Here is a 10,197-nt window from a genome sequence, read left to right on the forward strand (position 1 = left end):
ATGACTTTCTTACTTCCAGGAGAGATCAAAGTAAAAACAGCCTTTTTGCTCAAGAATTATTAAATGCCATATTCTTACTTGTTACTTTGCCTATTATTGAAGTTCTGGGGCGTGCTAAGCTTGACTCTTTAGAAGCTAAAAGTGTTATAGCCATGCTTTCCGGGAAACAAACTCACTCAGAAGGACAATGCAGATAGTGGAGTGCAGTTTATTACACCGGCGGGCCCAAGGCAGAGCCTCCTCTTAGCCAAGGACCCCGACCAGCATTTGTGAAAATCTTTTATACCCCATGTGTACGTGTCCAAACCCACCAGCCCAAATCCCTTGAGGCTTACAAAGGAAGGGTAAATACAATCACAATAACCCCATCATTCACGTGTTATGTGTTCAAACAGTTAATAATCAATAAGCCCATGGTTATATTCCAACCAGTTAATAACGGATAAGCCTGTGGTTACATTCTGATAGATACTGTCCAGAGGCAGGTGTGATTAGTGTCTGTTTTCTCTTAGGCAATGAGTAACCTGGATGTGATCTTCAAGATTCCCCTGCCCAGAGAGGGTCTTATCCTTCCATTGTCATTCCCACAGGCGCTAAGCACAGAGTTCAGAGTCCATTGGAGAGGCGGCCTAGCAGGATCAGCATGGACAGGCCTGAGATGGAGTCCAGGCCCTATGAATTCCTTCTTCATTCCCTCCTCTTGATGCTCTTAGTTTCCATAACGAGCATCATTTATTGAGATATATTGTACCTTAGCCCTCCTGCCACCCACATGAGAGAATGCTATCAACCTCTGGGTTACAAAATTCACAAGGCATTGTAGGAAGCAGGGCCCACAAAGCAGCATGATCAAGATTACTATAACAACAGTTACAATGGTTTTCCACCAGTCTCCGTTTACCCAGGAGAGGACTTAAGTCCAAAAGGGAATATTTTCATTGCATATATTCGACTTTAATTATGGTGCAAGTCCCTCCTTGGGCTGCTGTGAGTATGTCTAATGCCATCCCATTTTGAATTACTGCCTTCTTCATCTGAATCTGTTCTTCGTTAACGGTTTCACGCCCTCTTGAACTCTCTCTTCAAAGTTCTTTTCAACTTTCCCTTACGGTACTTGTTGACTATCGGTCTTGTGCCGGTATTTAGCCTTAATGGCTTTAGTACTGTCTAAGAGGGCCTGTTTAGTGAAATTAGTTAAGGCCTCCACCTTAACCATGATATCCGTTGTCCCTACAGAGGGTACAAACAAGGCAGCAAGATAGTCATACCATTGGAACACGGATCGTGTCCATCTTGCATGCAGATAAGGCAGGTTTACTGGAGGCTGGTGTAGGCTAGGCTTAATCCTAATGTGCAATGCCCCACCCAGCCAACTGGTAACCATGGCCATAAGTTAAGCCCACAGAGCCACTGGGTCCTATTGGGGGCTACCCAGCAGATTCCAGGATTATATTTCCAGTCGGAACCGGGCCACTGAGCAGACTGATTGGGGTGATAGGTAACTTTTACCCGATTTATTACCTTACCCAGTTCCATCTGCTGTGAAATTCTATCTCCACTTACCTGAAGCAAATTTGTTGACACCTGTTTTATTATGGGAGGGGGCCTCCCATACACAATTTCGTATGGAGAATAGCGTTGGGACTGTGGGGTCATCCTGAGTCTGAGCAGAGCCATCGGAAGCAAGTCCACTCAGGAGCAGTCAGTCTCTCTGATCCACTTGGAGAGTCTCTTTAAGTGTCCGGTTGGTTCATTCCACCATCTCAGAACTCTGGGCCTATATGCAGTGTGCAGTTTCCATTTGATGTTTAAAGTTTTGCTTACTTGTACTAAATCAGCTACAAAAGCTGGGCCACTGCCTGGTAGGAAATCCAAATCTGGGAACCATTTCCCTAAGCAGGCACCGGGCTACTTCTGATGCTTTTTCAGTCCAGGTAGGAAAAGCTCTTACCCATCTCAAGAACGCCCATACCATGACCAGCAGGTAACGGTAGTGTCAGTGAGGTTTCATTTCAGTGAAGTTCACTCCCAGGTTTTCAAGGGGCAGTGTGCCTTTCAGCTGAATACCCGGAGGTTTTTGTCTGAATACCCGAGAGGTAGCATTAACCTGTGAGCAGGCAGCATGGCCTAGGTGGGCCACTTGGTGTGTTTGGCTTACCAGAGTGTGTGCCAGCTCCTCCGGTACCAATAATTTGCCACTTGGCAGTTCCCACCCTCTGTTTTCAGTCTTGATGACCCCTTCCGCTTTGGCTAACCTGACAGCCACTGTCCTTGTTTTATCAGGCTAGTGCCATCAGTATATAGGACCCAGTTAGGGTCTGGAACCTTGAGCCCTTCTTTAAAACAAACCCCAGATACCTTACCTCCTCTTTGCAGATTGTGCCTTCTTCTTCAACACCCAGTAACCTGCTTCCATCAACAACTAGAGCAGTGCATTTGTCCCTTTCCAGCATTTTTCCTTGGTCTCAGGCAGCCAGCAGCAGGTCATCCCCGTATTGTAGGAGCTGACATCCATACTCTTTCGGATGGAATGAGTCCAGATCAGAAGCCAAGGCTTCCCCAAAGATGGCTGTGGAGTTAGTCTTTGTTATCTGGTGCTCCCGACTGGATCTTCCCATTCAAAGGCAATGATGGGCTGTGATGCTGGGGCGAGGTGTATGCAGAAGAAGGCATCCTTGAGATCTAGGCAAGTGTAAACTTTAGTCCTCGGCGGGAGGAGGCTAAGCAAGGTATAGGGGTTTGGAACAGAGGCGTGTAAAGTCACAGTAGCCTGGTTGACTAGCCTGAGATCTTGTACAGGCCTATAGTCCTGTCCTCCTTCCGTTTTGACTGGCAGGATTGGCATATTCCAAGCCGACTGGCACTCTACTAGAATGCCTGCTTGTTTCAATCTATTGATGTGGGGCAATATGCTAGTTCAGGCCTCCATCCATAGCAGGTACTGGCACCCTCTAACCAGGATGGTGCCTGGTTTGAGTTCCATTTTCACTGGGGCGTGATGTTCAGCCAGCCTGGGGGGAGGGGGGGTTGTCTTCCACCCAGACCTCAGGGAACAATCGAGTTAGCTCTCTCATGCTCTTCCGGCCCACCTGGTTCTGCCTTTAGAGGCTCATGCAACCTGCACTCATCTTGGGTTGGCACTGAGAGAGAGGGCAAATAAGTCATAGAGTCCGTCCAGAAGGTGGGCCTCTCCTCAGGGGAGAAAGTCACCTGTGCTCCTAGTTTGGAGAGCAAGTCTCCTTCCAACAGGGGTACTGGGCACTCAGGAATGTCACTTGTTGCCCCCTCCATCTGACATTTTCTGGGCTGGCAAAACGATTTAAACGTCTCTTCTCCCGATACCCCAGTTACATTGATAGTCTTTTTGGACAGTGGTGCCACAGGTTTTGTTACTACCGACAGTTCTGCTCCTGTATCCACCATGAAGTCAATGTTTTGGTCCCCCACTTTTACGGTTACCATGGGCTCTCAGGGACCTGATATCTCTGAGCCCTGGCAGCCCTAGTTAATTTCCAAGTTAGCAAGCCCCACAACTGGGGGAGCTTCCTCTTCCTTCCTTGCCTTAGGGCATTCATCCTTCCAGTGGCCAAAACCTCGGCACCGGGCACACTGGTTTTGCTGTAACGGGGCCCAAGGCCTCCCTTGGGACCGGTTGAAGGACTGTCCTGTCCCTGGGGCAGATGAGGTTTTCCGGAGGGCCCGAGATAGACTTTCCCACAGCAGCAACTTGCACTGTAAGTTTCTTGTCTGTTCTCTTTCGTTCCCTCTGGCTCTTTCCCGCAGAGCCCAGTCTCTGCTTAATTACAACGTCTCCCTCCCCTTCTTGTCAGTACTCACCGGGAGAGGCGGGTATAACTTGGATGGTTAGGTTGGAGCCGGATCCTGGAAGTGCTGGCCAGAGGCTTCTGTCACCGGGATCAGAGCCTGCCCAAACGGCGGCTCTACGAACTCCGTGAAAGCTGGCGGAGGAGCAGTGGCTGTTGTAGAAACTTCACCTGGCCCTGGATCGGGCGTTAAGGCGGCCTCCAGTCCTGGTGAAGCACTGGGAGGCAGGCGTGTCATTATCCAGCATGGGGGAGGGGTCAGGTCATCCCCGTCCAAATCCTGCAGAATTTCCTTTTTAATCATCAGTCAATTTTTGTGCCATTAATATTTTTCCCTTTCCCTTCTGGATACAGCCAAGTAGGAGAGTCTCAAGCTAACCCTAGCCATGAGTCAATAGATGGATATTGATCCAGGTGTCCTGGCTCTCCTGTGACTACTGTACAGATTGCTTCCACTATTTTTAAGTTCACGGTGTTCTCTGGTGGCCATCCTGCTCCCTTACGGGTCCATTCGACCTCACAGAGTATGTGGAGGCAGTTAGGCTTCATCTTCACCCCATAGTCTCCTCCTAATCCCTTCTTTAAATTTTTAATCATGCACTCCAATACAGTTGCCTTAGATTCACTTCCCCCCCATCTTGCTTACCTTCTCAGACCTTCTTCTACTTTTCCTTTTCGTTCTGTCTACGAAGTTCTCAGTACCCTATGTACTTCTGATATTTCCACTCAGTGACACTTCTGCCTCCTTCCTAATTGGGGTGAGAAGAGCCTTACCTGCCAGATCCCAGAGGGAGAAGGGGGATCAGCGTGTCTTCACCTGCTGGTCAGCACAGCTGAACCAAAACATCACATGGTCCAAGACTGTTTCTCCCTTAAAGTCCATTCTGCCTTGGTGGGCTTGAAAACACAGATGGGTTAAATATCCCATGTCCCAGGCCATCTCCGGAAAAGCCAATTCATACTCATTTCTGTATCCCCCTCCTTCTAGCCTAACAATTCCGAGGGGGTCAAGAATTTCACAGCAGACAGGACACCTCCTGGGGGAGGGCAGAATAGGAGCATACAAGGACCAGTTTCCTATCCTAAAAATCCCCTGGTGATCACTTGGTAATAATTTCCCCCAAGACGGCGTGGACACACCTCCTAAATGACCTTCACAAATTTCCTTCCTAAACCCTAGCACGCTCGTCGACCTGTGTACCAAGCAATCACTACCTACCTATTCCAGGCTCCTGTGGGTCCCCGCTCCTTTTAGTCCCTCCCAGGGGGATGATCAGGCCCCCTCTTCCACCCTGCTGGGTGGGTTCCTCCTCACCTGAGCGCTCAGTACCCCTGCTGCCGTGAAAGGTCTGGGCGTTGAGAAGCAAAATCCTTCCAGAGAGGCGAGGCGCCTTCCCCCCTCTAGGAGATTCAAGCTACAAAGCCTCGGGGTGGCCTCAAATGAGACCTGTCTCCTCAAAGTGAGGAGTTTCCCAGCCAATGCACCAAATGTTATAGCCGTGCTTTCCGGGAAACAAACTCACTCAGAAGGACAATGCAGATAGTGGAGTGCAGTTTATTACACCGGCGGGCCCAAGGCAGAGCCTCCTCTTAGCCAAGGACCCCGACCAGCATTTGTGAAAATCTTTTATACCCCATGTGTACGTGTCCAAACCCACCAGCCCAAATCCCTTGAGGCTTACAAAGGAAGGGTAAATACAATCACAATAACCCCATCATTCACGTGTTATGTGTTCAAACAGTTAATAATCAATAAGCCCATGGTTATATTCCAACCAGTTAATAACAGATAAGCCTGTGGTTACATTCTGATAGATACTGTCCAGAGGCAGGTGTGATTAGTGTCTGTTTTCTCTTAGGCAATGAGTAACCTGGATGTGATCTTCAAGATTCCCCTGCCCAGAGAGGGTCTTATCCTTCCATTGTCATTCCCACAGGCGCTAAGCACAGAGTTCAGAGTCCATTGGAGAGGCGGCCTAGCAGGATCAGCATGGACAGGCCTGAGATGGAGTCCAGGCCCTATGAATTCCTTCTTCAAAAGAAGTTACCTCATTGATACTTCTACCAAAAAATGCTGCCCTTCTGGGACTTCCCTGGCACACCAGTGGTTAAGACTTTGCACTCCCAATGTAGGGAGCAAAGGTTTGATCCCTGTTCACAAAACTAAAATCCCACATGCCTCACAGCACAGGCCCATCCCCCCTCCCTCCTCCCCCCCCAAACAGAATGCTGACCTCAAAGGATCGTGGTCTAGAGGAACTTGGATGTTTTTGATTGTTGGATCTGTCATTAGAAAGCCTAATCTATGACAGCCATGACCCTTTAGCCATCTCCACTGGGACAGCTAGTTGTAGCTGCACCCCTTTGGATATTTATCATCGAGTCAAACTTCTGCAACCAGATTTTCCTGTACCTTGCTTTGACCTCTCATGTGTTGTAACTCTCAATCCAGCTAATCATACCTATTCTGCCTAAATATTAATAGTTCTTATCAGTAGGTTAGGTCTGCTTGTCATGGCAAAACAACTCCCTTCTGTATGGCCTTTGAGAACAAAGTCCATAGAACAGGATGGTTTCTCCCTAATTGTTCACCAGACACCATTGACCCTTGGCTTGAAAGGGCCAATAGAATAATCCCAATTAATGGCACTAATAATAATCAAACCCAGCAGGAATCTTATGTGTGCCACCTGTTCTTATCTCTGTAATGAATGGGCCTCTTGATGGGTTTATGAATGTTTGTACAGCTGGTGGATTGAAGGCCAGTGCTTACTAGGATTTCTAACTGTCCCCATGGACGTTCACAATAAATCTGAATTCTCTTATTGGTCCTGTCATTTGCCTTCTCCATTAAACCACATTGCCACCTTAAATGCGAATTCCCAGGAGGTAATATACATGACTGGATTTGCTTCCATTGGAAGAGCACTTATTCACGGCAAACTTGCCAATTCTACCACTAAGGCAATAGCAGCCTAAGAACAACTACTTGACTCACTGGCCAAAGTAATTTTTGATTATTGAGTAGCTCTTGATTACCTAGCATTTGTGCGAATGCAAATGCCACCTACTGTACATGGATAAATTCCTCTAGAGAAGTAGAGACTCCACTGGTATACCTTAGATATATTTGGGTTTGGTTCTCAATAACCACAATAAAACAAATATTACAGTAAAACAAGTTACATAAGTTTTGATTTTCCAGTGCATGTAAAAGTTATGTTCATACCATGCTGTAGTATATTAGCTGTACACCGTCTGAAAAACCAATGTACATACCTTGATTGAAAAACTTTTTATTGTAAAAGAATGCCAACCATCATCTGAGCCTTTAGCAAGTCATAATCCTTTTGCGGTGGAGAGTTTGAAATACTGTGAGAATTACCAGAATGTGACATAGAGACACAAAGGGAGCAAATGTTGTTAGAAAAATGGTGCCAACAGACTTGTTCAATCCAGAGTTGCCATAAACCTTCATTTTGTAAAAGTGAAAACAAAAAGTGCCCTCCTGCAAAGCATAATAAAATGAAGTGCAATAAAATGAGGTAGACCTATACATAAAATTAGGGAACAAGCATATTGCCTGCAACAAATTTCACTGATGATCCATAGTCCTTTCATCAGCTTTTGGCTTAAACTTTCAACTTTTAGTGGCCTTTTACTGAGATAGTAACATTTAATAATTTGTACAATATTCTAAAAATTATTTTTATCAGTTTCTAAGTAACTGTTGTAAGATTTTACTTAATTTACCAGTTACTGGTCTGTCAGAAAATTATATTCTTCTGCCTGGAAGTCTTCATTTAAAAAAGATTTTTTTCATGTTTTATAATACAATATCAAAACAAAATCCTTATTTCAAAAAATTTGGAAATTTTATTATGGAAATTTTCAAAAATACAGAAAAAGAAAGAATAATCTAACTAAAAAAAAGAAGAACTGACCAACAAAGATGAAAGTGCAGCAAATAAGTGAAAATGCTAGGAGTGAAACTGAAATTGAGTATAAATGGAATTTATAGAAGAATTTGCTGAATGGGAGAATGTTGACACTGCTGCTGTTCAGGAGACTAGATCTGCAGGCAGAAGTAGCAAGAAACTTCACATGAAGGGATTCTTGGAGATATTTCATGACACTAAAAGTGGAAAGGATACACATCATTGTAAATTAAATGTACTTGAATAAAATATAATTTTTTATAAAGTGGAAAGGGACTTCCCTCATGGTCCAGTGGTTAGGATTCTGAGCTTGCACTGCAGGGAGCATGATTTGATCCCTGGTCAGGCAACTAAGATTTTACAAGCTGCTCAGCCAAAAAAAAAAAAAAAAAAAAAAAACTCCAACACTTTAATGCTGAATGTTTCTAATAAGTTATGGAATACAAAATATTAGTTTTTGTTTTAATTTCCCAATACACTCTATTTTTGAAAATTAGCTCACCTTTTAATTGAGAGTATGAGAAGGAAAGAATAAACATGTTAACTTTAGTAGCAGGAATGCTGCTATAAGAAAACTATTAAAGTTGAATTTTATCTCAGTTCAGTTCAGTTCAGTCACTCAGTCATGTCCGACTCTGCAACCCCATGAACCACAGCACGCCAGGCCTCCCTGTCCATCACCAACTCCTGGAGTTTACCCAAACTCTTGTCCATTGAGTCAGTGATGCCATCCAACCATCTCATCCTCTGTCATCCCCTTCTCCTCCTGCACTCAATCTTTCCCAGCATCAGGGTCTTTTCAAATAAGTCTGCTCTTCACATCAGGTGGCCAAAGTATTACAGTTTCAGCTTCAACATCAGTCCTTCCAATGAACACTCAGGACTGATCTCCTTTAGGGTGGACTGGTTGGATCTCCTTGCTGTCCAGGGGACTCTCAAGAGTCTTCTCCAACACCACAGTTCAAAAGCATCAATTCTTTGGTGCTCAGCTCTCTTTATAGTTCAACTCTCACATTTATACATGACTACTGGGAAAACCATAGCTTTGACAAACCATAGATGTTTGTTGACAAAGTAATGTCTCTGCTTTTTAATGTGCTGTCTAGGTTGGTCATAACTTTCTTTCCAAGGAGTAAGCGTCTTTTAATTTCATGGCTGCAGTCACCATCTGCAGTGGTTTTGGAACCCCCCCCAAAATAAAGTTTGCCACTGTTTCCCCATCTATTTGCCATGAAGTGATGGGACCAGATGCTATGATCTTAGTTTTCTGAATGTTGAGCTTTAAGCCAACTTTTCCACTCTCCTCTTTCATTAAAAGGCTCTTTAGGTCTTCACTTTCTGCCATAAGGGTGGTGTCATCTGCATATCTAAGGTTATTGATATTTCTCCTTGCAATCTTGATTCCAGCTTGTGCTTCATCCAGCCCAGCATTTCTCATAATGTACTCTGCATATAAGTGAAATAAGCAGGGTGACAATATACAGCCTTGATGTACTCATTTTCCTATTTGGAACCAGTCTGGCTTTTATCTCATTTGATGCAAATATATGTACACACAAGTCATAAGCCACAATTGGTGTTTAAGGACAAAAATATAGCTTCTTAGAATGCAAAAGCTAGTGAGCGTTTGAAAACTCCTTGCACTCTGAAATTAAAATAAAAAATAAAACCTTAATAATAGGGCTGAGTGTGTGTGAGCATCTGGTGGTATCTGCTCAAGAAGGGCCCTATGCTAGCTCTAGAGGATGTTGCTTGTCTAGGTGGTTGTATACTGCAGAGATGATTAGAAGACAGGTCACAACTGGAAGAGCCAAGGGGAAGATTTCATTAACTTTAACTTATCTTAGGGTTCTTGTTCTAAGAAACCTTCAGTTTTCATCTAAGAATGTTAGTCAGTTTTTTCTCAAAAGAGACCTTTTTTCTTGGTTGAGTGTTCCTTCTTTTGATTTTAACTCCATCACTTTATGAGTCCATCACTTTTTTTTCAAGCATTTTCTGGAAATGCTTGAAGAGAATCACCACAATTGTCATTATGACTATTGCTGCACAGGCAAAGCCAATGGCCAGAGCCAGGAAGTGGAGCTCAGAGAGGCATACAGTGTACACAACAGTGAGCCAGAACTCCCCTGTTGCCACATCAACATCAGGTGGGTCCTTCACCTGGCAGGTGTATGTCCCATTATCATCAATCTGCAGCTTCCAAAGGATGGAGACATCACACTGCTCAGGGCTCCCATCCCATACCACCCAGTCCTTGAAACTCCCACTCATGGGTTTGAAGGGATCCACATAGTAGTAGAAAATAAATAGATCCCTCCATCTCAAAGACAAAAATTCCAGGTCACTGTTAGAGCATAACCCACAGGGACGAAGTTAGAGAAATGATACAGATGATAAAGAGAATTAAATTGTTTGTGCTTTCCTTTAGAGAGCAT

The 10,197-nt window shown here is 44.6% G+C and overlaps 1 pseudogene; it reads right to left on the reverse strand.

Annotated features, from left to right (window-relative positions):
* Positions 1 to 202: 202 nt before the first annotated feature.
* LOC136157217 (myelin protein zero-like protein 2 pseudogene) lies at positions 203 to 10,197 on the reverse strand (annotated as a pseudogene).

The sequence above is a fragment of the Muntiacus reevesi genome, chromosome 2, assembly GCF_963930625.1.
Source record: "Muntiacus reevesi chromosome 2, mMunRee1.1, whole genome shotgun sequence".
Classification (NCBI taxonomy): Eukaryota; Metazoa; Chordata; class Mammalia; order Artiodactyla; family Cervidae; genus Muntiacus; species Muntiacus reevesi.